General features: G+C 31.5%; 1 protein-coding gene across 1 annotated transcript in view; it reads left to right on the top strand.

Annotated features, from left to right (window-relative positions):
- Positions 1–784: 784 nt before the first annotated feature.
- Positions 785–7,626, top strand: part of CNGA1 (cyclic nucleotide gated channel alpha 1) — a 33,661-nt gene continuing 26,819 nt past the window's right edge. Inside the window, exon 1 of the mRNA XM_006922481.1 lies at positions 785–895. The gene's annotated coding sequence lies outside the window, so the exon portion shown is untranslated. The remainder of the gene's footprint in view (positions 896–7,626) is intronic.

The following is a 7,626-nucleotide window of genomic DNA, read 5'->3' as shown; positions in this document are numbered from 1 at the left end:
AAAGAACAATATATATTTGAAGCTGATAGATTGAAATGAAGACAGTTTTGTTAAATGGAGACAGTATTATTTCATGCCATTCTGATTTTCAGACATAACAAAACTTTTGTGAGTATGTAAACCGTCAAAAGTTGCATTAAAAATTCTTAGGGAAATTTTCTTTTAGGTCATTAGAATAACATTTAGAAACTAACTGGCCTATAATGTTTTTTGCACATCTACAGTCTGAATTATTCTTTTAGGCAAGCTCAGACTCATCTTTTGTATTTCTTGACCAGATATGTTTCAAACATGCGGTTCTTCCACAAAATGCACAATAAACAGATTAATGAATAAATAAGTGCACGCTGCTTATATTTTAATAGTTTTTAATACGATGATACTATATTTAAAAATATAATTATATTTTCTAAAAATCTAGACAATTCTTTCAAGATTGTAACCCTGGGTGAATTGATAGTATAGCTTTAATGAAATTCAGCAGGCAACATTACCTTTGGTAACATTGTTAAAAATTGTTAAGAGGTGTGGTTCTGAGAAACCTCCTTTTATCTCTAACTCTAATACATATTAATAAGCTCGGCCCTAGCAAAGGATAATGGTGATTTGGTTGCTGTTATTTTCATCCGTATATAAATCCGCAAATCCAATACTGACTCATGAAAATCCTCCCTCTTCAATGCCACGGAGCTGTTTCTTTCTCTGGGAATGATTAAGAAAACTAGCCATTTGTGCATATTTAAAGAAAGGAAAAAGATCAACATATTTATTATTTAAAAAATTTAGGACCTGGAGTTTGACAATGTCAAGATTCATACTATATCCCTATTTGTTTTGGACATACCACTGACTTCCATTTCCAGAAGACACAGATATATTGCTTAAGCAACCAAAGGTAAGAACCCAGTGGTAATTTCAGTTGTGTTTTCACATATGCTTACACCTTTGTTTCGATTTATTAAAGCTTTGTTTTCCATGTTACATGCTTTCTACAGCTGATGATTGATTGTATTTTTATCAACTTCTCTGTATTTTCTTCAGATAAATCAACATTCTGCATATGCATTCTGCATATAAAATACAATTTTAGTTAAAAATAACAATAAATAAAGGCCTGGCAACATGTTTCTATTAATCTGAACATCACAACATAGTAAATACTACCTGCTTTTTGCAAATTTCAAGTTCATTTTTAGAATTCAAAAACAATAGCTTTGGCAGATGCATCTTTCCCCAAAGAAATAATCATATACCGGGTTTTCTTCTTTAAAATTTTCAAAGCTGGAACACCATCAAAGTCCTATAAATCATGATAAAAATTAATTCCTGAAAATATAAGTTCCAAATCATTGAGAACTTCTTAAGGGTTAGGTGCTTTATAAGCACCATTATACTTAACATTCCTTTTAGAAATAAATAAATGGTCTAAAGAGATTAAATGGAAACATATACTATTATGTGATGGAGCCAGAATTTAAATCACCTTACTTTCTTTTAATTCTCCTTGATAGGCATGTATTTTTAATTAGACTTTAAAAAACTGTTATCAATTATTGTCATTTTATTTTTATAAATTTAAAAACTACTTTATCATTTTTCTTGTGCCAATGTTATAGGATTTTAGATATTTGTGATTTCATTCTACATTAGAAAGTTAAACATTATTAGACCAAGCTTTTAAAATGTTCCTATCAATAGATGTCTTAAATTGACTTTTTATATTTTGACCCTTTTTTTTCTTTATATAGCCTTTAATCAATTTGTTCTGCTTCATTTATTCTTTTACTTAGCATTCATTCCATAAATGTCACTCATGTCGTTGTTAGATCATGCAGGTAGATAAAAGAGGTTGGGGTGTGTGTGTGTGTGTGTGTGTGTGTGTGTGTGTGAAGCATCAGAGTGTAAATAAAAATCTTAACAGTTATTGATTGCATTTTATGTCCTATAGAGAATACATCCTTGTTCCTCTACTCTTAGAATATTCATAAATATTTATTACAAAAATAATCTCAATGAGGCAAAAAAGTATACAGGCTATTTTCTCTGGTCACAGTCAAATAAAGTTAGAAATTAATTAGTAAAGTTTTATTAAGGAACTTAACCTTTAGAAATAAAAAATCGCTCTTTAAAGATAACAGCAAAATAGCTATTGTAGAACTTTCTCTTTTTCATGGAGGTAATATTTTTTAAGCTGTTAAATTAATATGTACTAAAAACTAGAAAGTCTAGATAAAATAGATTATTTTCTTCAGATGAAATGTCTAAATTTAAATTAAGAAGTAAAAAGTAAATTGATTAAAAATTATGAGCAAAATTGAAAAAGAGTCCACTGTACCTGAAACACATTTTTACTTATTGATTCATTCAACAAATATTTATTTAGTACCTAATATATGCTAGGCATTATCTTAGGCAGAATCTTTGCTTTGTTTCCTACTGTGTCTCGATGAATAAAGGTCCACATAATGCCAGAGCCTTTCACCTCAGGTAAGAGTATGTGGGAATTGGGTTACCATATTTTAAGTTTTGGCTGTGGCACTAACCAAAATTTCCACAGCTGGTACTTTCTTACATCTCCTTAAAGGAGAAATATAATGTACTCTCCTATCAGTAGACAACCATTGTGCCAATATTTTGCTAATATAGGTACTTTATAGTGTGGGACAGTGCTTATAATTACACTTAATGGTTCTCAAAAGTACTAATCTTCCAAAGTATGAATCAGCTTAGCTTTAGCAGTTCATATAGGTTTAGTTGATGAAGAGATAATTAGTGAAATTCAAAATATATTCTTGATAAAACTGGAAATTAGTAATAAAAAAACTTTCTTAACACAATAAAGAAAATTTATCTGAAATCAATGAACAAAAACAGGAGAAATTCTAGTGACTGAAATGAAACAAGAAGTGTTGGTAAAATATCTATTATCTAACATTGTTCTATAACATGTATCAATACAATTAGATAAGAAAAAGAAATAAGATATATGTTTTGAAGAGATAAAATTATCACTACCTGTGGATAATATAGTTGTCTATCCAAAAAACTCAGATAGATCGATTTAAAACTATATTAAGTTTGATAAGATGATACAATAAGCTACAAAATAAATATATAAATTAATAGCTCTCCTATAAGCCAGTAATAACTAGTTAAACAATATAGTAAAAACAAATCTTATTTACAAATAAAAAAATTTTAAAACATAGGATACATTTAAGAAGAAATGTGCATAGCCTATTTAATGAAAATTATAAAGACTTATAAAGTAGATTTTTAAAGCCATCAATAAATGAGGAGATATCCCTTATCACGTGATTAAAACTTTTAAAATATATTAAGCATACTGATTCTCCCAAAATTAATCCATTAGCTTACTAAAATCTCCTTAAAACACATTATTTTCTTAGAAACTTGATAAATTGTTCTAAAGGCAACTGGGAATAATAAATGTACACATTGTATTGTCATAGGAATAGTTATTTAAATGCAGTCATAAAAATGATGGAGTATATTTGTTAATTTTTTTGACACAATATTTTTCGTTGTTTATTATGAGCCAAGCATTAAGCAAGGCGCTGGAGACATAAAGTCAGAGCTCATTGGTACTTGCTCTCAAGTCTGGTGGGAAAGACACTGATATAAATGGATTGTAATAAAATAATGGGTCAGTGCACTGATCATAAGTGCGCCATGTTGTGTGAGTGCTGAGGGAGAGCCATAAGCACCCAAGCATCCTAATTCTAGCCATTAGAAACATTTACTCTTTTATTCATTCTTTACCTTTTTCACATGCTATCTCCTTTGACAAGAATACTCATTTCCTCTACTGCCTGGCAAATTCTTACTCATCCTTCAAAACCCAGTTACATATTACCTGCTTTGGAAAACTTTTTGTAAATTTCCCACCTCTACAGAGATGGAACAAAATTGTCACACAAAAATTGTTATATGAAGTTGTCATATTGGATTTTTATTACTTAGAGGATTCTCTTATTAATTCCTCTAGGACTCAAAGCCTATCTTAATCAACATTCTGACATTTTTCTTTCTATCCTTCGCACTTCAGCAAGCTATTGGTGTGATGCTGTTGACATAGTACTTGCTCAACAAATGTTAAGAAGCAAAAACATTAATTATGTACAGATTGTATTATGTTACTGCAAACTATTTGCAAGTAAAAATATCAGTACTTTTAATGTGTTCCTTTTGGGTATAAGGTATAAATTTGTAAGAAAAGTAGGAAAAAATTATCCTAAATTTCAAATACTCACGTGACTGACAAAATCCCTGTGTAAAGAGTCCAACGGACCTTAAGTGCTAGGTTCTAAGTATTTATTTGGCTTTTTATGTGTTTTCTCACCTTTATTATTCCCATCCAAAGTTTGTATTTGCTTTATCCCAGGGGATATAAAGAGAAAAAGAGAATTCTTTGCCCTTTGAAAGCTTAGAGAATACTAGGAAAGTGGGACATTCACATGCAAACATAGATATATGTACAAGGAAGTAAATGCTTATGGCCAAAGGAATGATTTAAAACATTAGTCAATACATATAATGGACGGTAAAATCATAAGAGATTTTATGGAAGATTGGAACCCTAAATCAGACTTTCCAAAAACACCTCTCATCAATTTCTCATTTCCTGAGAAATTTTATTGTGAAACAGGCAGGATAAGGTACCCCAACATAAAAGGCGAGAAAACCTTTAGTTAGTTATAATTTATTAAAGTTTTAGAATTCCGAATACTTTCTGATTCAATGGATAAGGTGGGGAGGATAACACATTAAAGCCTCCAAACATCGTGAAAAGTCTTTGTTCTTAGTCTTAATTAATCATAGCATCTTGATTTTAAAGAAAACTTTCTTTTATAACGTAGGGTCTTGTGATGGTCTGGGGTCATAATATACATATGACTTTTTTAGCTATAATTAATTCTTTAAGTGTATTTGAAAAGTATTCCTAGTTCTGGTCACTGGGAATGTAGTAGTGAACAAGGCAGATATTTTGCTCTCATGACACTTAACATTTTCTGGCATTTAAACCATTCTGTTATTTCACCATGTTTTCTTGTAAAATGTTTTGGCTTAAAAAAAAGTACTGGAAAATATATTTATTTGGTCATTTGATGGTTTTGTTAATTGGCTTTTGATTGAGATTTTATTTTATGATGGATGGCTGCTTTGTAAATTTTCTGTGGATTGTGAAGGTAATGGTAATGATTATGATAATGATGACCTCCTTGGTGGAAATTGTTTCAGCCTAAGAAAGTATTGTGTTTTCTTTCTAAGTTGATAATAACTGACTTAACCAGCCTGACGGGTCCTTGGGTTTGCTGAGGGCATACATAGCGACAGTGTTGTGTCAGCTCTGTTTTCATTTTCATGGGAATTACAGCTTGCTTATGAGTCTATAAAGATAATTATTAAATAGTTGCCTTGACAAATTTGACTCCTCAAAGTTATAGTTCAAGGTGGGAGGGATTAAAGAAAGATTATTTTAATCATTTTAGTTCTGTCTTCATAGAAAACCGATAGTCATCTCTCTCTCTTTCTGAACTTGGAGTTTATATAATAATATCATCGACCTGCATTTGTATAACTCTTTGCAGCCTTCAGTATTTCTTTATATATACTTTTAATTAGGTCTCCACAGAGAATCGTTAAAATAGACAGGGCAGGTATTATCATCTCCACTTTACAAATGGGAAACTGAAGCTCAGAAGGATCTCTGCTAAGGTCTCGTAGGCAAGAACCAAAGACTTCGCCAAGCAGGAGACGGAAGTTTTCAAGCACTGGCTCCCTCTCTGTTGCAGAGCCAGCAAAGCCTGTTCTGGCTGGTTATGTACCTCTGGGAGCATTGTTAAATATTAAGAAAGAGTCTAAGTTCTGCAATTGACTACTGAGATTGGGCAAGAACTGGAAAATATTATTTTAAAGCAAAAGTGCTGACACAAATTATTTTTGCTACTAAACAAAATTTCATGTAGAAGTACTACCTTTTTATTCTCATTAAAAAATAAATTAGGAGAAATTGCAGAACACAGAGAAGAAAGCAAAAATACATATGCTACTACTACAAACTTAGCATATTTAACTTTAAAGTTCTTTTCTATGCACATATATACACTTCTTAATAAATATTGCTTAACAATCTGCTTTTTCACTTGACACCACATTATGAACCTTTCTATGAATTATTAAAACATGTTCTTTTAAGAAAAAAATTATTTTTTATTATAAAATTAATACAGTCATTGTATAAAATCCAAACAATACGGAGATCTACTCTCCAGAGTAACTGTTGATTATGGTTTAGTGCATATTGTTCTGTACTTTTTTATGAGGCCTAAATTTTACTGGTTGCATCAGCAGATTAGAATACCTTCTTTATCAGAGCTTTGCACTGGAGCATAATATATTTTAAAAATGTACATGTTTTACTTATTAATGTCAATATAACAAATATGTATAAATAACAAATACATCATTTATAACAATCCTTTGGAACATTCGCATAGAGTTCCACTCCGGAAAGCACCAACATACAGGAATTCTTATACATGTTGAATCATCTTTGACCATCTTCAAATAATTAAGTGTAGTGTGTACTCTGAGGTGCATAATATATAACTGTTCTTGATTAAAGATGATGCTTTAAAGTCTGATTACTCTGCCAGCCTTACAAACAGAATCTCTCTATTCAGTCTTCAATTTTATCCAGTAATTCACTGGGAATGAATAAACTAGCTAAAAGACTTAGTCAAAGAAAAGAAGTAACATGTGCCTGACAAATCCTAGTGATAATTAGATTGAAAATGAGGGAATGCAAGCAAGAGCAACCGCAAAGCAGAATATGTAAGACTTCATATTGAGTGACTGGTGGGAAGGAAAGAGTCAAAGATAACTAATTCTATGTTCTAAGTGAATTTAAGTGAATGGAAGAATCATGATTCTGCAAACAGAAATAGTTAAATCAGAAAGAAGACTTGGTCTGATAGGAAAGGAAGTGGAAAGTCATTTCCGGACACACTGGACATAAGGCTCTGAAGTGGATGCTTCAGAAATTAAATGAAAGGACCTTGGTCAATAGGAGGTATTCAAAATGTTTGAAATGAATTAATGTATAAAAGCTAAGGAAAGTGGTCAGGGATGGATATGTGGAATTAAGAGATACCTGCAGAGAAGTGAAGGTTGAACTTTATGGAAGAAAATGGGTGAAAGTGGCAACCCCGTTGTTCCTCAGCAGTGAAGGATGCTGAATATGGGACTGTACATACTACTAATTTCTGTACCATAGCTGGTACTATCACTACAGATAGATGGATGCAATGGAAAAGTAATTGATGAAGCTGACAGAGCCCTGGGGCTTAGGAGCTTTGGCAGTCCAGAACTTGGTATTGATTGATGAAAAAGTGAGATTCTTATCCATGCCATCTTTTTAGTGTCCACAAGATCTTCAGAGTCGAGTGTCCTTACAATCCTGACTCACTGCACCAGAATCTTATGAGTTGTGAGAAAGTGATAAACAGAGGAAATGGGGAAAGAGACTTTAATAAGGAGTTTTCAGTAGCAGCAAAGCAAAGATGAGTGGGATTCCTTCCTTCATCACTTTTAACTTTGTCC

This window comes from Pteropus alecto, unplaced genomic scaffold (assembly GCF_000325575.1).
Source record: "Pteropus alecto unplaced genomic scaffold, ASM32557v1 scaffold57, whole genome shotgun sequence".
NCBI lineage: Eukaryota > Metazoa > Chordata > Mammalia > Chiroptera > Pteropodidae > Pteropus > Pteropus alecto.
The sequence above is the reverse complement of the archived record's forward strand: the minus strand, read 5'-3'. Positions and strand labels throughout refer to the sequence as shown.